This window comes from Capra hircus, chromosome 7 (assembly GCF_001704415.2).
Source record: "Capra hircus breed San Clemente chromosome 7, ASM170441v1, whole genome shotgun sequence".
Classification (NCBI taxonomy): domain Eukaryota; kingdom Metazoa; phylum Chordata; class Mammalia; order Artiodactyla; family Bovidae; genus Capra; species Capra hircus.
The window spans coordinates 77426689-77450782 of NC_030814.1; the positions used below are offsets into that span (position 1 = coordinate 77426689).

Consider the following 24094-nt stretch of genomic DNA (forward strand, 5'->3'; position numbering starts at 1 on the left):
GATTTTTTAACAAAAGGCCGACATGTTTGAAAGAAAGTTGCAAAGCATGCTATTATTTATGTATATATTGATATATATACATACGTATATATACATATATGGAAATATCCCTATAACATTTCAGAAGCTAACGTATCTATTCATTTTTATTTGCTAAGTGCTTAGTGTGTTTGATTTACTGTATTTCTCAAAGAGACATAAAGATAAATTGGAAATGGCCCATATATTGGACCTCTATATATTTTGATGTTTAAAGGAAAGAAATAATTAGCACTCCTCTTGCCAACCCAGGTTTTAAACCATTTGAGAAATTAAACTTTACCATAATCCGATTGGAGCTACAATATGACCTCAGTTACAGATACAAGGCAGCTTGCAGAATGAGACTGGGCAGTGGCATGGTGGAGTCAGCTCACAGGGCTGTGAGAGCCCCTAGCTTTCACACCTTCTCTGTTCAGTGATATTGTATTGGTAGCTTGAAATTAGCCCTGATGGTAGTGTTTACACCATAGAAATTGGTAAATGATACAAATCAGAGGCTTTCCCTCCCCTGGACAGCTGCTAGTTAAACATTTAATGGCATACTGCAGTCTGAAAACATGGGTTAGTCCAAATAGGGCATTTTACAGTTGCCAATTCAGCTCCACGCAGTGGAGGCAGGGCGATACCCTTGTTGCACCTAGAACTGACTGGGAATGAACTCGAGATCACTCACTTATGAGAAGGGCAAAGAACTCTACATGAGTGCTTCATTACTAAACTCATCCTGATGTAACGAAGCTAGTTTAAGGACAATATAAATACATGTCATCCTTGTAGGCAAAGTAAGAATTTTACAGTGTACTTGTGAACTTTCTATCTTTTGGTCACCAAATATATACATTATGGTTATTTTTAAACTTGAGATCATATTTCTTATGAACAGTTTTCATTGTTAGCAATATATTTTAAGTCATCTGATGTCAGTGGAAACATATTTTGTGACTAATTTCTTTTCACTGAGAGACATCACTGCAGAAGAAGCTTGCCACAGGGCTCTTCTTGTTTGTTTTCTTAATAGAGAATCTGCATTTTGATAACAGCACTTGAAATAAAGTAAAAATGTTCAACAGTGCTACATGATAAAGCACACTAATACATTTTGCAGGCTTTGCAGTTTTAAATAATTTTAATCATAATGTATTAAGCATATAGAAAGAAAGTATAAAAAATAAAAAAAATAAGCACCTGGTACAAATGATTCAGATTTATCCTTGTTTGTCATGTTTGCCTAGGAACATTTTTTTTCCTATTTAACATACACAGATACACCCAAACTTCTGAGTCCTTTACTCCCAGTCCAGTCTCCTCTTTCCTCCTGAAGCTGTTGCTTGTCCTCCCCACACATGCTTTTGATCTTTAACAGCATCGGTACTCATGATAATATGTAGTCTAAATGTGTTTTTAGAATTTACATAAATTGTATAATTTATGAATTTATTTTAAATTATGGTTTTATTGTTTAATGACTATGAAAAGTAAAAAGCAAAACTGGGTTTGAAATACTTTTCCATGTTTGATATGAGCCCATGCTGTCAAGTATAGTGCCAAGTAATTTTTGTTTGTTTTATTTGTGTTTGTTTTCAAAGATGTATTCAAGAGATCTTGTAATCTGTGTGTTCTTATATTCTTGAGAATCTCTATCCATTGTCTCTATATTGAAGGACTTTTTTTTTTAATATTCTGGTAATGTACTTAAAAAAAATTTTTAATATTCTGGTAATGATGACAGAGAATGAGATGGTTGGGTGGCATCACCGATTCAATGGACATGATTTTGAGTAAACTCCGGGAGTTGGTGATGGACAGGGAAGCCTGACGTGCTGCAGAGTTGGGGTTGCAGGGTTGGACACGACTGACTGAACTGAACTGAATGTACTTTTGTCTTTCAAAATGTGTGGACCTGGCCACGGAATACTGAGCTAATCCCTGGTGGCTCAGACAGTAAAGAATCTGCGACCCGGGTTTGATCCCTGGGTTTGGGAACATCTCCTGGAGGAGGGCATGGCAACCTACTCCAATATTCATGCCTGGGAAATTTCATGGACAGAGGAGCCTGGTGGGCTGCGGTCCATGGGGTTGCAAAAAGTTAGAAAGGACTTAGCAACTAAGGCTTTCACTTTCATCACAACCTTCCCTGCCATCTTTCGGACTGGTGAATTTTGGTGTTTGCTATCTTTTTTGGGTACTTGAGATATGTGAGGTTGTTATGTCTGTTATCTGTATACTTGCATAGCAACTTGGCTGAGAATGACATTCTTGGCTCACACTTTCTTTCCCTCAAAACTTAGTATATACTGCTTTTCCTTCTTCTGTTTGATGTTGCCCTGGTAAAGGCTGATACCAGATTTTTCTGATACCAGATTTTTCTTCCTTGTATTTAACTTGCAACTTCTCCTTGATGTCTATCCTTAAAATGCTGACTATTCCTTAGTGGCAGTCATTCACCAACAGATTTCACTGCAGCATATTGCATAGTTTAACAGCCAAATTTGGTAGTTTCTTCCTTTCAGAGAAATTAAGCATTTTGAGTGTGTTATTCCTTCTGTTCTGTGATAATGTTTACTTCTAGGAAAACCAGTATTCTCTGCGCTGTATATCAACTTTGAATTTCCTTCGCAGTTACTGTTATTTTCTCTCTAATTTCTGCAGTAGACACTATCTTTAGATCTGAGCAAGACAGACTCGTGCCTTGAACACTGTACATTAGAGCTCCCCAACCCCACCCTCCTCCATCTGCTGCAGGAGACCCAGGCAGCCATGTACAGTCAGAGTCCATATTTCCCGTGTGGAACATACTGCAGTACCCTAGATTCTGAAATTCCTCTACCATGAGCTCCAAACACATTTCAAGGAGTGTGGTAGCTTCCTATAGCTCTCTGAATATAGACCACGCCACTGATAAATTTATCTTTAGACTTATTTGGGGCTTCCCTGGTAGCTCAGCTGGTGAAGAATCTGCCTACAATGCAAGAGACACTGGTTTGATTCCTGGGTCAGGAATATTCCCTGGAGAAGGGATAGGCTACCCACACCAGTATTCTTGGGCTTCTCTGGTAGCTCAGATGGTAAAGAATCTGCCTGCAAAGCAGGAGACCTGGATTAAATCCCTGGATTGGGACTGTCCCCTGGAGGAGGGGACGGCAACCCACTTCAGTATTCTTGCCTGGAAAATCCCATGAACAGAGGAGCGTGGCGGGCTACATACAGCCCATGAGGTCACAAAGAGAGTCAGACACGACTAAGCACACACAGACTTATTTATCTTTAGGTTTATTGGTCAAGTGTTAACTCTCTGTAGAGACTGGGCAGAGTTTGGAAGTATGGCCTGGGGTATGCACACATATGTATTTGAGGTACTGATGGTGTAAGGAACACTAGGGTGGGAGAAGGAGAGTGATGGGCCCAGGTTAGAGCCTGGGGGCTGGGACTTGTCCATCTTCGCTGCCTCCCTCTGATGTGGGTGCTGAGTTGTCCAGAAATTCTATAAACATTTAAAAATAATTTATTGGCTTGAAATTACAATTATTTAATGATTCATTGTATGGTATTTTAGTTTTACCCCAGATGCTGAAAATATTCCGAACAAGCCTATTTGAAACCCCAGAGTTTCCTTTCTGCAGGCACAGAGATCATGTCAAGCTTTCCTTTTATGTCAGTAATTGCATTGCAGTCATATCTGTTCTCTAGCTTGCTGTTTGCATTTTACTTGTGAGTTTGGTAATGGTTGTATTTGGAAATGCACCGTGTTTCTTTGGGTCCTCAATTCCATTTCTGTTTTATTCTTCTGTATGTTTATTTTATTTCACTGAGTGTTTCTATAGCACCTAAAGCACTCAGGGCAAATTTCTTCCAAAATGAGTTTACCTATCTTTTGCATAATGTACTCTTTTGCTTCTTTTCTTGCCACAGTTGTGTTTATAGAGTCACCATGCCAGTTCTTTTTGTCTTGCTTAACTTAAGTAGCTCTGCTTTGAACTTCCATTGGGCCTCAAGTAGTACCGGTGACTTTTCCTATGTTCCTAGCATGTCTAAGTCTGACTTATCCTCCCAAGCAAGCCCCAGTGTGAAGCTGAGCTTATTTCATGTTCTAATCACAGTTCTATAGCTTGAAGGCCAGGGCAGTGGGGGCAGGAGAAGGGTGAAGAGGGATCCTGCGATTGTTGCTCTCCCTTTTTAGAAAAAGTGAATGTCGTGTTCTGCTTCATACTAATACTACACTCAAGGCTTCTGCATTTGCCCTTTTTTTGGTCGTATCATTCCTAAGAGTTCAGCCCCTAGCTTACTTAATTGTTTCACTGTCTTCTCTTCTACAGTTCTGCCCACTCAGAGTCCACATCTATTTTTTTTTCATATTTGACACAATTTGTAAAACTTGAAGACTATTGTTAACGTCACTGGTACCATCCTGAGGCACTGAGACCAGTTTAAAGATCTGTACTGACTTGAGTTAAAATTCTATTTCTTTTGCTTACAGTGTTCCAAATTTAAGACTGTGGGTTGTGCCTCTTTACTTATATTTATTTATTTTGTTTATGAAATTAAAGATTTTTACTGTTTTTCCTTTTATTTGTTAATGAGGAAGGAGATTCTAAAATACTCTCAGCTCTCTAATATATACATTAACATCCTTATAGAGTACTCCCCTTATATTTTAGAGAATTGGATTATTACTGTATTGTTTTTGACCCCTGACTCTAAGCGAACTATCTGTGTCTTGGCACTATTTGTTGAGCAATGCTTTGAAACAGCTCGTAATAAAAAGTCCTTCGGTAACATGCAATGATAGCCTTATGTTGCAACATCTTCTGAGGTGGACTACAGTTAAATTTTGTTTAGTAATAATAAACACTGAAGTTGGGGACTTGATTTATTTTAAAAAAATTAACTCGTGAAGCATACATTAAACTAACAAATATATTGATAGCTAGACAAATCCTTGTCTTCCATAAGACCTGCTTGGTACCGGGAAGAGTAACTCAATGGGCACTTCTTTCTACATGTAATGAGGCAATGAAAGGTTGAGAATGCTTTAAGAGCTAAACTGACCCTGCAGCAAGTAAGATGCCCTCATTTATTGCTTAAGGCTAATTCAAGTATATTCATTTTCAGAACCATTTGTCTAAAGGTTTTCTCAAAGGTGCAAAAAGAGACTAATTCTAAATTGGACTGGTATAATGACATAGAGTCTCTTGGGTCAGGGCTCTCAAAATGGTGTGGTGTAAGCTGGTTTAACCCTGTATACAAATTTGGTTTGCATGATCTTTGTGTGTGTATGTTTGAAAAATCTATAAACTTTATATACAAGTCAGTCTTCTCTCCTCTCTTAAAATCTTTCAAAAAGGTCAAGACAGTGCCCTCTTTGTGTTCCCTTTAGACAGTCATATCTTCTACTGTCCACCGTAATTCCCTTCTTTATTGCAGTGGACTCACATGCCTTCCTCAGTTAAATTTGACAACTCTGTTTTTGTGGTATATCTGAAAATGCAACATTACTTTATAAGTATTCCTCATCATTATTATGTAAACATAATTATAAAACATAAAACATATTATTTACATCATTATTACGTAAACATGTGGTTAACACCAGCCTTCTGGAAAAAAATGTCTAAATGGCCAGATATTACAAATTACCTGGAATATTTAATCATTATCCTCTAATTCTTGGATTATATGCGTTCTAAATCAATATGCAAAATCTAATTTTTTCTGCTTGTTAAACTTTGAACTTTCAGCACATTTTATTCACACTGCCTCATAATTTTGTGTTACATGGCATATTTTTAAAAATTCCGTTCTTAATGATGTTAAGTAGCACAATTATTCCACCTTTTCATTAATTTAGACCCTGGTAAAAAAGAAAGTGTAGTTTTGAAAGAAGAAACAGTATTCTTGGGTTTTAGATTTGCAATGTAACAAATAGGCTAATAATTTTTATTTATGTGTTTACTTCTTTGTTTGTTTGTTGGCCATGCCACATGGTATGAAGGACACTAGATCCCTGACCAGGGACCTAACCTGTGCTCCCTGCATTGGAAGCTTAGAGTCCCAACCACTGGACTCTCAGGGAAGTCCCCCTGTTTTTTAAACAGCAATGGAGAATTTGACCAAGTAGACTGGTGAGTCCTGAGAAGGCAATGGCACCCCACTCCAGTACTCTTGCCTGGAGAATCCCAGGGAAAGGGGAGCCTGGTGGGCTGCCGTCTCTGGGGTCGCACAGAGTCAGACATGACTGAGCGACTTCACTTTCACTTTTCACTTTTATGCACTGGAGAAGGAAATGGCAACCCACTCCAGTGTTCTTGCCTGGAGAATCCCAGGGACGACGGAGCCTGATGGGCTGCCGTCTATGGGGTCGCATAGTGTCGGACACGACTGAAGCGACTTAGCAGCAACAGCAGCAGCAGAGTAGTCAGTCAGTGGTCTGTTAGTCGTGTCTGACTCTGCAATTCCATGGACTGTGGCCCACCAGTCTCCTCTGTTCATGGAATTTTCCAGGAAAGAATACTGGGGTGGGTTGCAATGCCGTCTTCCAAGGGATCTTCCTGACGCCCGGGGATTGAACCTGGAGTCTCTTACTTCTGCCTTGACAGGCAAGTTTTTTACCACTAACACCACCTGAGAAGCCCAAGCACAGTAGATCTACAATTTTGGCCACTAGAGGGCTTTCACATCTATCTATATGTCGCTCAGTTGTGTCCGGCTCTTCGCAACCCCATGAACCTCAGCACGGCAGGCCTCCCTGTCCATCACCCACTCCCGGAGTCCACCCAAATCCATGTCCATCGAGTTGGTGGTGCCATCCAACCATCTCATCCTCTGTCATCCCCTTCTCCTCCTGCCTTCAATCTTTCCTAGCATCAGGGTCTTTACAAATGAGTGAGCTCGTCACATCAGTTCATATATATATATGTTTTAACCAATGAAAGCATAATTGTTAAGATAAACAGTAAAGTTTATATGGCAACCAAAGTTTACCTGGTTAAAGGCAAAAATGTAAATGTGGTTATAGTATATAAAGTATGCAAAGATCTTATCCTGGCTATACATAAAATATATTTGAGGTATATTGATAAGGTACTGTTTTATAATTTAGTAAGTGAAAAGTAGTCAATATTTCAATCTCACAGATGGGATAAGTTTTCATATGTTCATTGCCTTAACATTTTAAAAGCATTAGAAAAATATTCTACATTTCATTTATTTTAATAACATATAGAACATGTGTATTTATAGTACCTTTGCATATCTTTTTGTTAGAACTAAATAGTAGGAATAGCTTTTGTTATGAATACTCCATTCTCGTAAAAATAAAAAAATCCATGCTGAAGTCTTTCACCTATTTTTGAACAAAATGACAGCTGTGAAAGATCAATCTTCAAAGTCCTCGCAGATTTAAATGGCTGTTGACTCTCTGTGGTAAGATTGTTTGTTGTTTTTCAAATTATGTGTAAATTATGTTTTATAAAATATCTCTGGAGGCCTGGGACAATGAAGACAGATGCTTGAGAAGCCTATTTTAAAAGAATTCCAAATTTTAAATCCCCTCTCTTTCATCTCATATAGTCTGGCTCATTAAATCAGACATGAAGGTGTTATATTTTAAAATGCAACTCCCTTTTCTCCATTAAGAATGGCGTAGAACTCGGGCACAGGGGGGAATATCATAATGCTTTCATACCTTTATTAAACCGAGGATAATGCCCCGCATGCTTCCGCCATAATTGAGTTAGACTAGATATTTTCAAGTTGGGAAAGACATTCTAAAGATGGGCTTTAGAGATTTTCAGATTTTTTTTTTTTTCACTAATGCAAAAATAATGTAATGTAACCTTCCCATTTGCATCATTTTCAATAATTTTCCCTAGGTTTGCTTATGACAAGAATAATCATTTTTAATGACTTGTTTTATGGCACTGTCTTTCCATTCCCTCAAGGCTGCAATCATAGTTGCTCACATCACTTTTCTGTTTCAGCTTTGCCTTTAACTTTCAAGTAAAGGCCAGCTTAGAATATTTAGCATGGTGTTGAAGACCCTTTGGTTTGCAGCACTTCCTCACCTGCATGCCGTTTTCTTTCTGTCTCTATACCCTTTCTGCTTTTCCTAGTTTACCTCTTCATCTGTTAAACATGCCCTCAAATGCGTGTCAACACACACAGAGCGCACATGCACAAACCATACCCTTTCCATCTACCACAGTACAGCTTTCTGTTGGAAATCTCAGTTGATTTTCAAACCTCCTTTCATTTCCTCTTTAGGGCTTCCCTGGTAGCTCAGATGGTGAAGCGTCTGCCTGCAATGCAGGAGACCCGGTTTTGATTCCTGGGTTGGGAAGATCCTCTGGAGAAGGAAATGGCGACCCACTCCAGTACTCTTGCCTGGAAAATTCCATGGACAGAGAAGCTTGGTAGGCTATAGTACATGGGGTCGTAAAGAGTCAGCCATGACTGAGCGACTCCACTTCCTTTACTTTGCATTTTATTGTGCCTGGAATTATCTTCCACTTTTTTCTACCTGATCCTTCCAAAGTATGTTAGTTGCTCAGCCGTGTCTAACTCTTTGGGACCCCATGGACTGTAGCCCGCCAGGCTCTTCTGTCCATAGAATTCTCCAGGCAAGAATACTCCAGGTGAGTGGGTAGCCATTCCCTTCTCCAGGGCTTAAACCCAGGTCTCCTGCATTGCAGGCAGATTCTTTACCAGCTAAGCCACCAGAGAAGCGTAATACTCCTATTTCTGACATTGTTTCTCCCTCTCTGGCAGAATTAACTGTTCTTCTTCTCTCCTCTCAAAATATTATATACATAATCCTACTCTAACAGGTACACAGATACCACAGACTATTTTTCTTTCTTTCATTTTTTTCTTTGAATTAACAATGTGGGAGAACTAATATTAGGAAGGAAGACCCAGTTTCACCATCATACAGCTCATGAGAGCCCAAATTATAATTATGTCTAATTGCCATACCTTCGAATCCAGCTATGTTATCAATATCAGCATTTCTAGAAATATTGAAAGTTCAATAAATGCTGTCATTTCTGTAATTATGTGTTTGAGATATCAAGAAAGGAGTAATAGATTTTTTCTGATGTTTTTGACAAGTAATTTAATATTCATATAGATTCTAAGATAACTTGGACAAATATTAGTCTAAATTACAAACTTTCTCTTCCCTTTATGTTATATAGTAAACTCAGTGTCTGATAAAAAATAAAAACATATGTCAAAGTGTTATTTTAATGTGTATGTAAATATTTTAATGCTGATATTGGTAAATGATGTCCTTTAGTAATCTTGCAAATGTACTTTAATATGTCATTCCAGGGTCTTTCCTCTAATAGAAAATACCTTTTTTTAAAAAAAATTTTTACTTTATTTTGCTTTACAATACTGTATTGGTTTTGCCATACATTGACATGAATCAGCCACGGGTGTACATGAGTTCCCAATCCTGAACCCCGCTCCCACCTCCCACCCGATGTCATCTCTCTGGATCATCCCCATGCACCAGCCCCAAGCATCCTGTATCCTGTATCAAACCTAGACTGGCGATTTGTTTCTTACATGATAGTATACATGTTTCAATGCCATTCTCCCAAATCATCCAACCCTCTCCCTCTCCCACAGAGTCCAAAAGTCCGTTCTATACATCTGTGTCTCTTTTTCTGTCTCGCATACAGGGTTATCATTACCATCTTTCTAAATTCCATATATATGTGTTAGTATACTGTATTGGTGTTTTTCTTTCTGGCTTACTTCGCTCTGTATAATCAGCTCCAGTTTCATCCGCCTCATTAGAACTGATTCAAATGTATTCTTTTTAATGGCTGAGTAATACTCCATTATATTTTTAAGATAAGATAAGCAGTCTCATGAACTTTGTTTATTTCCAACCTGAATCAATCACCTTAAAAGTTTACAAATATACACCAAACCATAAGCAATAGCAACCTAATGTAAAAGTATTTTGTTATAGTATCTTTGCTTTTTTTATTTATGTCATGATTTTTTCATTCAATATATATTTTGTTTTAGGCATAAAGTCACAGGATGCTCTGCCCTCTGGGTCCTTACATTTCCACCATGGAGACTGGCATTAAAGAGCTATTTACATGATCCATCATTTTGTTAGTGCATTTCATACTGTGAAGCACAGATGCAGGAGCTCTAGGCTGTGTTGCAGGACTTCAGGGCTATCGGGAAGCTTTCCTTGAAGAGGAGGAATAAGGGTTAATTTTTGAAGGATAAGGAAAAATATGTGTGAATATGAATATGTGTGCCTATGAATGTGTGCATTTTGTGCAGACAGTGAAGGATAACTAGGTCTTGGTGGAGGATGACTTATACAAAGATCCAGCTTAGCATCTTCTAAGCACAGGACGAAACAGAAAAAGCAGGGGCATTGGGCAGGCTGATGTACAAAGCAGGACCCAGGTCATGTTTTTATTAAGTATTTAGTCTTTATCCAGAGAGCAATAGGAAACCACTTAAGGTTTAATAATTTATGTTATATGTACAGATTTAAGGAAAGCACTGTCTGGTTGCAAGGCAAAAACTGGATTAAATGAAAGAGATAATGGGATGGATAGAGAAGAATTTTATTCTTACAGCTTTTACAGAATATTTTTTATTGATCTAGTTTATCATCAGTAAGGAATGTAACACACAATCTGAGTTTATTCATTTGCACTTTTACAAATACAGAAAGATATTAGAGATTGAGAGCTGTAAGCATATGCTAAATTTACAGGTCCATTATCCTGAGTTACAGCTTCCCCCTTTACATTATTAACATAATGGAATCATTTTGATGTGTGTACTCACAAAAGGCAAGAGGATGAGTCTTTTATATCTATTAAGCTGCTGAAGCAATTGTGATGAGGGATGTTTCCTTTTCCACATTTTACAAGAACCTTAGTACAAGCATATTGCCTGTTAAAATAACAAGGTACTTTGTGAAAACAGAAATTAAAGTTAGCAATGCATTTCAGCTGTCATAGTCTGTGGGTAATGTTTGTTACAGAGGAAAGAAAAGTTGTAAATACTCACTAAAACTAACAGGCAAGTAAACATGAGACTTCGATGAAGTGATCATCACAGCTAGTGCATTAGAGCTGAGCTGTGTGTTACGCTATGCTATGCTATGCTAAGTCACTTATAGCACTTAATCCCTTGGTTCTCAGTTGTCCTATGTTTCTTTATTCTAAACAGTAAGCATGTGGGTATATGACATTTAGAAACTGTGTGTGATAATTTGGGGGATTTCTACTTCCTCCAACAGCCCCTCAAAAATGCTTGCAGTTCTATAAGGTAATGATTTAAATGAAACCAGGTACTATTGTATTATAAGTTAAAAAAATTAAACATCTTCGTTTTGCAAATTGTAGTTACTAATTTTGGATCAAGTGCTTTAAATAACAAACGGTTATTTGTGATAAACTGATACTTGTGTAATTTTCTAAGGCTGCCAAGACCCATTAACATTTTTGGATAAATCATATCTAGAGTTTTATATTTAGACCTGGACTTTCTACATGCTGTTCATTCCATGGCTATAAAACAATTTGACTTAAAAAGAAATTAACCTACTAAAATATGTATGTCCATGTGCATCCTCTGTCAAGGAGCTAACTTTATGCATTTTTGGGGATGGTGCCACAAAATATTTGTTAAATATTCACAGGGAAACATTCCTTTCATTCAGTAACCAGCATCTCAATAATAAAAGTAGAATGAAACACTGCTAATGAACTCACAAATAAATTTACACCTGTATTTCTAAACTTGAACCTTTCAAAAGAGAACTCAAGTTTCAAATGGATTCTCTTTTTACATACATTATACTCATCACTCACTGCAATAGTTTTATTTTCCCTATCACTGATGTGCTGACAACTTTCCAGTTATTTGACCGTTGAATGTAATTCATTACATTTTTCTTGAAGTCTTCTGATTTCCTGTTTTAGCTTAGAATAATCACTTTGGGGACTCTAGTATAATTATCATTCTGAATTTTTTAAATTTGTTTTCACACTTCTGTGTTAATTATGTTTCTTGCATCCTGTGCTTTCCTCCTTTCTTGGATTCCATTTTACTGAGCTATAGAATATCCTTAACTTTTAAAGCACAGACACAAGAGAAGTAAATTGTCCTAATACCTAAACATTTTAATTCTTCATTATAATAAATTGTTGATTTAGTTACTATAGAATCAGGGTTAAAATTGTTTTGCCGCAGACCTTTGGAGGTTACTGGTAAAATGTCTTTCTCATCCTCCATTCATCCAGAAGACACTGTGATGATCATTTAATTATCGCTTCTTTCTGGGTTTTCTGTATTTATTTGGTAAGTTATTGACTTTGCTTTCTTTTTCATTCATCCTGATTAACACTCAGTTTCCATCTGAAGCTCCTAGTATTGTCAACTGTAAAATTTCCTCTTTTTAAAATTATTGCAATCCCACTTTTTTTTTTCTTTTTTTCCCCCATTTTTACTGGAACTTCTCAGTCATTGAAGCTGCAAGATTCATTTTCTTGTGTTCCATGCCTTTAAATCTTTTCTTACATTTTCCTTGAAAAAATATTTTTGATTTATGATTAGGAATATTTCTTAGATTCTTTTAGATTTTCTTAAAATCTTAAGATTTTCTTAAAAATATCTCTTTACACTTATATTTATGTTTTATACTTCAAATGTGTCTTATTTTATGTCTCTTCTTTTATGACATTATATTATTTTATAGCTGCAATGTACTCTCAAACTTCTCCTAGTACATCAATTAAAATTACTACAAAGTTCTCTTAATTAACTAATAACAGCCACTTTATCACTTTATCTTAATATTGATGTGTTCATTCATCTTAGTCCTTCTATTTTGTGATGTTGGCATTATTAAGATGTTTTATCAGCCTCTCCTACATACAGGAAAAGGCAGGATGCTGACTGAAGATTGTGACTATGTCAGATGGGCATGCAGTACTTTAGAAGACAGGCTAGCTGCTCTTGCCCCATTTCTACCACCTTCCCAATGGGAAAACTTAATATTATTATTGTGATAAAAATAGGGGAGAAGAGCTTTGTTTTGAGATGCTACCAGCCACATTTAGGGCCTTCTTATCCAGAGATATTGTTCAGCCTCTTTACAGCAAGAATTTCAGTTTATCTTTAGGGTGTAAGCTATTAGCACATTGCTAGTCTCGTTGCACCATTTGACACACACTATTTTCCATTGTGAAAGATAGTCACCCAGCAATTTCACACCCTAAATTTTGCATTATTTCTCATTCCTACTGTGTCTCTATTTCATTTTCAAGTTTGGAATCCTTCTGGGACTCCATCAGTGCTTTTACCACCTTTTTATTAATTCACTCAAGTACCATACAAGCTTCCCTGGTGGCTCAGATGGTAAAGAACTTGCCTGCAATGCGAGAGACCCAGTTTCAATCCCTGGATTGAGAAGATCCCTGGAGAAGGGAATGGCAGTCCACTCCAGTATTTTTGCTGGGAGAATCCCATGGACAGAGGAGCCTGGTGGGCTACAGTCCATGGGATCACAAAGAGTCGGACACGACTGAGAGACTAACGCTTTCACTTTCATGTATTTATAAAAATCTCTGATTACACTTAGACCACAGTTTGAGAAGATTTTCTGAATTTATTACTGCTTTTATTTCTTTACTCTCATTTGAATGTGATTTGCAAAGGAAGGCACTAAGTACATATGATCAGTATCTATTAAACTAGAAGCCTCATTTCTTAATCCTCATTGTCTCATATAGTAACAGATTAATAATATTCATACAATAAATATTTGTCAAACCCAGTTGACCCCACATAAAAAGAAGAAAAATTGCATTATAGTTTTAGCTTATTTTCTGTTGATCAGGCTTGATGATGAATTATGATTATTATAATTTTCAAATCTTATTTACTTTCAGAGAAAAGGGTATGCATTGACATAAATATCTTCAAAAGCATATACTGCCTTCTGTCTCAAAAAATGGTTCAATTTTTAGTAAGAATCTTTAAGCAAGTTTATAACCTTCATATTTATTTTCCAACAAGAAAGAAAACTTCCTGGGATCACTGAATGCATTATCCTTTTGTTAAGTCTTGCTGTTTCACTCCCACAAACAGATTCCACCTGGACAGATGACTCAGTTTCAAGTTTGAGATACACATTTCTCCTTTGCTCCTGATGTTTAGGTGTGGATGTTCTTGTACTTTGATTGATGTCATGCTGCCTTCTCACCTCTATATATCTGCAGCATGTCTCACTAGTCCTCCTTTCTTTTATGTTGTTTTCCCCTTAATTCCATCATGCCTGTGGTTATAATCCCTTTAGTTGCAATATGATACTTTGAAATTCTGTTAGCAAAACATAGAAGTGTAATTATAAGGCTACAGTGTATTCCTTGTCAGGTTAATTTATTCATTTCTCAGTTGGCTGCAATATCCTCTAACTCACCAAGTAAATAAACTTCAGCAGCCTTCAATGTGCTCTCCACATGGCAGCTGTGAGAAATACTTCTATTTCTTTCTAAATTTATTTCAGTTCAGTTCAGTTCAGTCACTCAGTCGTGTCTGACTCTTTGCGACCCCATGAATCCCAGCACGCCAGGCCTCCCTGTCCATCTCCATCTCCCGGAGTTCACTCAGACTCGCATCCATCGAGTCTGTGATGCCATCCAGCCATCTCATCCTCTGTCGTCCCCTTCTCCTCCTGCCACCAATCCCTCCCAGCATCACAGTCTTTTCCAATGAGTCAACTCTTTGCATGAGGTGGCCGACGTACTGGAGTTTCAGCTTTAGCATCATTCCTTTCAAAGAAATCCCAGGGTTGATCTCTTTCAGAATGGACTGGTTGGATCTCCTTGCAGTCCAAGGGACTCTCAAGAGTCTTCTCCAACACCACAGTTGAAAAGCATCAATTCTTCGGCGCTCAGCCTTCTTCACAGTCCAACTCTCACATTCATACATGACTACTGGAAAAACCATAGCCTTGACTAGATGGACCTTAGTCGGCAAAGTAATGTCTCTGCTTTTGAATATGCTATCTAGGTTGGTCATAACTTTCCTTCCAAGGAGTAAGCGTCTTTTAATTTCATGGCTGCAATCACCATCTGCTGTGATTCTGGAGCCCCCAAAAATAAAGTCTGACACTGTTTCCACTGTTTCTCCATCTATTTCCCATTGAGTGATGGGACCAGCTGCCATGATCTTCGTTTTCTGAATGTTGAGCTTTAAGCCAACTTTTTCACTCTCCTCTTTCACTTTCATCAAGAGGCTTTTTATTTCCTCTTCACTTTCTGCCATAAGGGTGGTGTCATCTGCATATCTGAGGTGATTGATATTTCTCCCGGCAATCTTGATTCCAGCTTGTGCTTCCTCCAGCTCAGTGTTTCTCATGATGTACTCTGCATATAAGTTAAATAAGCAGGGTGACAATATACAGCCTTAACATACTCCTTTTCCTATTTGGAACCAGTCTGTTGTGCCATGTCCAGTTCTAACTGTTGTTTCCTGGCCTGCATACAGATTTCTCAAGAGGAAGGTTAGGTGGGTCTGGTAGTCCCATCTCTTTCAGAATTTTCCACAGTTTATTGTGATCCACACAGTCAAAGGCTTTGGCATAGTCAATAAAGCAGAAATAGATGTTTTTCTGGAACTCTCTTGCTTTTTCCATGATCCAGTGGATGTTGGCAATTTGATCTCTGGTTTCTCTGCCTTTTCTAAAACCAGCTTGAACATCTGGGAGTTCATGGTTCACGTATTGCTGAAGCCTAGCTTGGAGAATTTTGAGCATTACTTTACTAGCGTGTGAGATGAGTGCAATTGTGTGGTAGTTTGAGCATTCTTTGGCATTGCCTTTCTTTGGGATTGGAATGAAAACTGACCTTTTTAGGTCCTGTGGCCATTGCTGAGTTTTCCAAATTTGTTGGCATATTGAGTACAGCACTTTTACAGCATCATCTTTCAGGATTTGAAATAGTTCAACTGGAATTCCATCACTTCCACTAGCTTTGTTCGTAGTGATGCTTTCTAAGGCCCACTTGACGTCACATTCCAAGATGTCTGGTTCTAGATGAGTGATCACACCATCGTGATTATCCGGGTCATAAAGATCCTTTTTGTACAGTTCTTCTGTGTATTTTTGCCATCTCTTCTTAATATCTTCTGCTTCTGTAGGTCCATACCATTTCTGTCCTTTATTGAGCCCATCTTTGCATGAAATGTTCCCTTGATATCTCTAATTTTCTTGAAGAGATCTCGTCTTTCCCATTCTGTTATTTTCTTCTATTTCTTTGCATTGATTGCTGAAGAAGGCTTTCTTATTTCTTTTTGCTATTCTTTGGAACTCTGCATTCAGATGCATATATCTTTCCTTTTCTCCTTTGCTTTTCGCTTCTCTTCTTTTCACAGCTATTTGTAATGCTTCCCCAGATAGCCATTTTGCTTTTTGCATTTCTTTTTCTGGGGGATGGTCTTGATCCCTGTCTCCTGTACAGTGTCACAAACCTCATCCCATAGAATATCAGCACTCCATCTTTTGCTGCAGAGAATATAATCAATCTGATTTCAGTGTTGACCATCTGGTGATGTCAATGTGTAGAGTCTTCTCTTGTGTTGTTGGAAGAGGATGTTTGCTATGACCAGTGCATTTTTTTGGCAAAACTCTATGAGTCTTTGCCCTGCTTCATTCCACATTCCAAGGCCAAATTTGCCTGTTACTCCAGGTGTTTCTTGACTTCCTACTTTTGCATTCCAGTCCCCTATAATGAAAAGGACATCTTTTTTGGGTGTTAGTTCTAGAAGGTCTTATAGGTCTTCATAAAACCATTCAACTTCAGCTTCTTCAGCATTACTGGTTGGGGCATAGACTTGGATTACAGTGATGTTGAATGGTTTGCCTTGGAGACGAACAGAGATCATCCTGTCGTTTTTGAGATTGCATCCAAGTACTGCATTTTGGACTCTTTTGTTGACCGTGATGGCTACTCCATTTCTTCTGAGGGATTCCTGCCTGCAGTAGTAGATATAATGGTCATCTGAGTTAAATTCACCCATTCCAGTCCATTTTAGTTCGCTGATTCCTAAAATGTCGATGTTCACTCTTGCCATCTCCTGTTTGACCACTTCCAATTTGCCTTGATTCGTAGACCTGACATTCCAGGTTCCTATACAATATTGCTCTTTACAGCATCGGACCTTGCTTCTATCACCAGTCACATGCACAGCTGAGTATTGTTTTTGCTTTGGCTCCATCCCTTCATTCTTTCTGGAGTTATTTCTCCACTGACCTCCAGTAGCATATTGGGCACCTACTGACCTGGGGAGTTCCTCTTTCAGTATCCTATCATTTTGCCTTTTCATACTGTTCATGGGGTTCTCAAGGCAAGAATACTGAAGTGTTTTGCCATTCCCTTCTCCAGTGGACCACATTCTGTCAGACCTCTCTACCATGACCCACCCGTCTTGGGTTGCCCCACGGGCATGGCTTGGTTTCATTGAGTTAGACAAGGCTGTGGTCCTAGTGTGATTAGATTGACTAGAATTCTGTGAGTATGGTTTCAGTGTGTCTGCCCTCTGTTGCCCTCTTGCGACACCTACCATTTTACTTGGGTTTTTCTTACCTTGGACGTGGGGTATCTCTTCACGGCTGCTCCAGCAAAGCACAGCCTCTGCTCCTTACCTTGGATGAGGGTTTATTTAAGTAGTGATAAATATTTATTTTATCTTCAATTATAAAAGACTTTGCACATGACATAAAATAAGTACTCTATCAAATATAACCTGAACTTAACAAATGTTAACACTTTATCATAATTACTTTATGTGAAGTTTTAAAAGAAAACATTTCATCTATGTAGCTGATGTCTCCTGACAGTCTTTCCTCTTCCTTCTTGCCTAAACTTAATGTATATCAATTATTTCATGTTGTAGAAACTAAAATATCTGTGCTTCTACATATAAACATTATATTTTATACTTTTAGTGGATCTTTTATAACATTTTTGTGCTCAACTAAAGGTTTTTGAGATTTATCATTGTTGATACGTATAGCTGTTTTTACTTCATTTGAACTGTTTATATTTACTTATCTTATCACTTACTAACAGATATTTAGGTTGCTTCCAATTTTTTGCAATGGCAAAACAAACCAAAAAAGAAAAAAAAAAAATACAAGAACTATCCTTGTGCTCTTTCAACCCTGTGCACATCTCTTAGAATTTCTCCAGAATAGTCCAGACTTTGTTCTTAGAAGATTTATACCATAGAGTATGAACCTTATCCAATTTATAAGACATTGTCAAAAAGTTTCGTAATGCACTGAATTTACATTTCCACTGGCAATATACAAAGTTCCCATTTATTCACCTCATCATCAAATAGAACTATTAGACTGGTTCATTTTTCCTAAAGTACTCAGAAGAAAATAAATACTTTCTCATATTTCTTCAGTTTGCACTAGCGTGATTGCTTGCGAGACTGAGTGTATGATTTTTGAAAATTTAGACTTACCTTATGTGAATTACTTCTTTATAACTTTTATCCCATTGTTTGATTGTGTGTGTGTGTGTGTGTACATGAGCTTTCAATTTTATTTCATTCATTATTTTTCATCTCTGATGGATAATGTCTATTTCAGTCTCACTTTTACAGAAAAGTTACACTATATTCCATATCCAATTTCTCTTTCAGTAGGAAACATATTTCAAAGTCAGTCTAAATTTTATTATTGTGTAAATGTTTGGTGTTTTATTTTGTCATTGTAAAACTTTAATCATTACTTTCTAATGTTCTATATTTTCACTGTAGTATCTCTGGTTGTGTGTTTGCTTATACTTTCCTGCTTGAGACTCTGCATACTTCTTTAATTAGTTCGGAAAAACTGAACTCATTGTCTCTTGAATATTGCTTCTCTCACTTCTGAAACCCTTTAAAAAATATGTAGTCCTTTATCGCAACGTAACTAGGACTCGCACAGCCTAGCTGCTATCCAACTCTCCAGCCTTGTCTCTCACAGCGTCCTTCAGCCAAGAGTCCTGTCTAAATTGCTCACACTCAGGGGTTCTCTTCTATCCAAGTACCTTGATGAGGCTCTCTCCTAAATGGACTTCTAGAATCACTCCTGTTTTACCAGTTCACTATAACTCATCCTTCAGGAATGCTTCACCCACTTTCTCACATGGTTTTATTTCCTTTTATAATAGCTTGTGTTTCTCTTTCAAAGCACCTGGGGCATTTGTGCTTTTAGTTACTTGTTTAAGAACCTAATTGATGTCAGGCCATTCCACTAGATACCCTGTTCCATGGGAGCATTATTTTGCTTGTTTCTGGGTGTTTCGGTGTTGTTCTATTAGCATTTTTAGGCATTTGGGAAATAGCACTGTACAGACCAAAACCAGTCAGGAACTACTGAACCATTAGGGCCCCAGGCAGTGTATTTATCTCTGAAAATCATTTTCACTTTCCTCACACTAGACTAGCTTTCTCTCCTTTGCTGAAGATTTAAAAAGAAAAGGCTTGGGTAGGTAACCGCTCTGGGTTAAACAGTACACAGTAGACATGAGCCAAGATGTTCAGCTATCTATCATGATATTTAGGTGTCCTTCCACTTGAATTTCTATGATATCTTGCTAAGAGCTAGAGAATGTGATACCTACTCTGTGCATCATTTAAAAAGCAGAAGCATTACTTTGCCAACAAAGGTCCATCTAATCATAGCTATGGTTTTTCCAGTAGTCATGTATGGATATGAGAGTTGGACTATAAAGAAGGCTGAGGACCGAAGAATTGATGCTTTTGAACTGTGGGGTTGGAGAAGACTCTTGAGAGTCCCTTGGACTGCAAGGAGATCCAACCAGTCCATCCTAAAAGAAATCAATCCTGAATATTCATTGGAAGGAATGATGCTGAAGCTGAAACTCCAGTACTTTGGCCACCTGATGCGAAGAACTGACTCATTGGACAAGACCCTGATGCTGAGAAAGATTAAAGGCAGGAGGAGAAGGGGATGACAGAGGATGAGATGGTTGGATGGTATCACCAACTCAATGGACTTGAGTTTGAGAAAACTCTGGGAGTTTATGATGGACAGGGAGGCCTGGTATGCTGCAGTCCGTGGTGGGTTGCAAAGAGTCAGACATGACTGAGTGACTGAACTGAACTGAACTGAACTCTGTGTATCATTTATAGCTAAGTCATTATCCCCTGATTTTATTCTAGAATTCAATGAGTATGAATTTTAAAGTAACACCTTCAAAAATCAAATAGAAAAAGAAGTGCTTTTGCTTACAGTTGAATCAAAGAAACAACCTCAATGAATTCATACAAGTTTTGTTGAGTCTCTTTTGTATACCATTCACATATTTGGTCTTTAAGATCCAAGAGTAAAAACCAACAAGGTCCTCAGTCTCACTGAGATTGAGATCTAGAGAGAAGACATTATTCCAATGCTCAGCTACTACAGAACAAATAATTTTTAAAAAAATGTGATAACTTTGAATGAAAGAAATGTTTTCTTATGAATATTTAACAAATTAACTAGACCAATAAGGGAAATAGCAGCAGGAGGGAAAAATTTTACTTCACAAGTTTAACTCCTGAGCTAAGATTTTAATAAGAAGTAAGAGTTGGTGATGGATAGGGAGGCCTGGTGTGCTGCAATTCATGGGGTCGCAAAGACTCAGACATGACTGAGCGAATGAACTGAACTGAACTGAAGAGTTAATTAGACAAAGAGGAGAAGTCAGAGCATTTCAAGAAAAAAAAATAGTATGTTCAAATGCTTTAGGGTGGGAAGCAGACTGGCAATTATGAGGATCCAAAAGAATATCAAGAAGTGTGAGAAAAGAAAGGGAATATTATTAGAATTGAATATAGGGGGTTCTCAAAGCTAAGAAATGTTCAAACTACCAGACAACTGCACTCATTTCATATGCTAGCAAAGTAATGCTAAAAATTCCCCAAGGTAGACTTCAACAGTATGTGAACCAAGAACTTCCAGATGTACAAGTTGGATTTAGAAAAGGCAGAGGAAACAGAGATCAAATTCTAACATCCATTGGATCATAGAAAAAGCAAGGGAATTCCACAAAAAATAAATCTACTTCTGTTTCATTGACTACTCTAAAGCCTTTGACTATGTGGATCACAATAAACTGTGGAAAATTCCTGAAGAGATGAGAATACCAGACCACCTGACCTGCCTCCTGAGAAATCTGTATGCAGGTCAAGAAACAACAGTTAAATCTGGACATAGAACAACAGGCTGGTTCCAAATTGGGAAAGGAGTATATCAAGGCTGTATATTATCACCCTGATTATTTAAGCTATATGCAAAGTACATCATGAAAAATGCTGGGCTTAATAAATCACAATTTGGAATCAAGATTGCTGGGAGAAATATCAACAACCTCAGATGTGCAGATGATAATCACTCTAAATGGCAGAAAGTGAAGAGGAACTAAAGAGCCTCTTGATGAAGGTGAAAAAGCTGGCTTAAAACTCAACATTCAAAAACCTAAGGTCATGGCATCCATTCCTATCACTTCATGGCAAATAGATGGGGAAAAAGTGGAAACAGTGACACATTTTATTTTCTTGGGCTGAAAAATCACTGCAGATGGTGACTGTAGCCATGAAATTAAAAGACACTTGCTTCTTGGAAGAAAAGCTATGACAAACCTAGACAGCAAATTAAAAAGAAGAGACAAAACAAAGAGAGAGACATTACTTTACCAACAAAGGTCCATATAGCCAAAGCTATGGTTTTTCCAGTAGTCATGTATGGTATGAGTTGAACCATAAAAAAAGCTGAGAGTCAAAGAATTGATGCTTTCAAACTGTGGTGTCGGAGAAGACTGTTGCGAGTCCCTTGGACAGCAAGAAGATCAAACCAGTCAATTCTAAAGGAAATCAACCCTGACTATTCATCGGAAAGACTGATGCTGAAGCTGAAGCTCTAATACTTTGGCGAACTGATGCGAAGAGCCAACTCACTGGAAAACACCCTGATGCTAATAAAGACTGAGGGCAGGAGGAGAGGGGACAACAGAGGATGAGGTGATTGAATGGCATGACTGACTCAATAGACATGAGTTTGTGGAAACTCCAGGAGATAATGAAAAACAGGAAACCCTGGTGTGTTGTAGTCTGTGGGGTTGCAAGAGTCGGACACAACTTAGTGACTCAACAACAACTGATGGCTCAGATGGTAAAGAATCTGCCTGCAATTCCAGAGGCTCATGTTTGATCCCTGGGTGGAGAAAATCCCCTGAAGAAGGGAATGGCAGCCCACTCCAGTATTCTTGCCTGGAGAATTCTGTGGACAGAATAACCTGGTGGGATATAGTCCATGGGATTGCAAAGACTCAGACAAGACTGAATGGCTAACACACACACACACACACACACACACACACACACACACAACAATATATAGAAGGTAATTAGGAATGCTATCTCATAATGGCTAAAAAGGGCCAATTGCTTTATTTTCAGAAATCTTGTGAGCCATTTGTGAAATAACTATTATTGAAAACAAATATATAAACCTATATTAAATAAATTACATTAAAAAGAATTTTTTTGTCTAATTCTAGTCATTCCTAATTATTTTACTACATTTGAATATGTATTTGTACTCCTGAGTTTATGTCTATTCTACTGGTATGGTGGAAACTCTTTATAATGATACACGCATGCATGTTTCTTCCCAGTCTCACATTCAGTGATGCTGCCTTACTCCCTTGAAGTTAACTGTGGCATGAGACCACACCATGGAAATTGTTAAACTCTTTAAATCAGGACTCACTCATATCCCTAAGAACCAGTTATTCAACAATTATCAGAACAACACTGAGTGAGACTTTACAAGCCCCCCAGACACCATGTTAAATTGTTATGTATCACAAAAGAAATGAGCAGGTATTGAAAGTTTTAAGCAGGGAATGACAAAAACACAACTCAGTTTTTTAAAAGATCGCTGAGATTATAGAACTGAGAAGGGGAGGCAAGGCTCAGACTAGGATCAAAGAAAGGAAGATGGGGAGAAGTGAATGGATTCAGGAGCTAAAATTGAAGGCCTCATGGTACTGGTATTAATCAATCACAAAAGACTCACATGTGGAAGAAGTAAATTCTCCATGTCCTCTCTAACTTCTGGTTGGTTATGATGTCTTCATTTTGAGCCCAGTCTTGTGTCAAAGGGCTAACTTCACAGTTGAACACACTTCAGCCTGAGTAAGAGAGGAGGAAAAAGCCTACATATGGAAACATGAGATGAAGGGACTCATTCCATTTGAAAATAAATTATTTTTAAAGTCACCCTTAGCTTCCTTCATCATGTAAACATAATAGTACATGTACCGCAGCTGTGAGAATGGTCGCTAAGATCTGTGACTTCAGAGACTGTAAATGACAGAGGGTCAAACTTCTTGGCTCTGAAATTGAGCATTTGAGCTGAGACTATGTTTCCCACAGGCTATTCCAGACCATGACTTAACAGCGAAGAGACTCTAAGCCAGCCGGCTGTAGGAGGTGCTGGATTCCTTAACTCCATGGCTCTCTGCTGGCCCTGCCCAACTTGCCTTAGAAAGACGTGGCCTAGAACTCTGCCACCCAGTTTTCCTGTCTTCACAAGAACTCTCTTACACTCGGGGTTGATCCTGCATTGTGGTGTGATGGGCCTGCAGTCTTACTTGATTTCCTGATTCTGTCTTGTGTCTTTGGCATATACTGAGCAGCTGTGACTTGGATCCTTCCCACAAGTGGTAGCAGACAAAAGTAGGTTCCTGGATCCAAGAGAATGTTTCATCTCCTTCACCAGGGACATAGGCACCTCTTTCTTCCAGCCTAGAAGCAGCAGATCATTGCCTATGTTTTAGAGGTTAGAGGATTTCTTGCCATCCCCCTAGTGCTGAAGGCTTCTGTTGTGTAAGAAGGGTCAGGAAATGGGTGAGTTTTTGTGCCCAGGAGGGACCCTTTGCAGTCTCTACCTGCCCTCAGGGAAGCCTATGGAAAAAGGGGCACCGAGTGAGAACAG

General features: G+C 38.1%; 1 protein-coding gene across 4 annotated transcripts in view; it reads left to right on the forward strand.

Moving 5' to 3' along the window:
- The window catches only part of PRR16 (proline rich 16), a 278577-nt gene that overhangs the window by 150393 nt on the left and 104090 nt on the right, over positions 1–24094 (forward strand). The gene's annotated exons all lie outside the window — the stretch shown is intronic.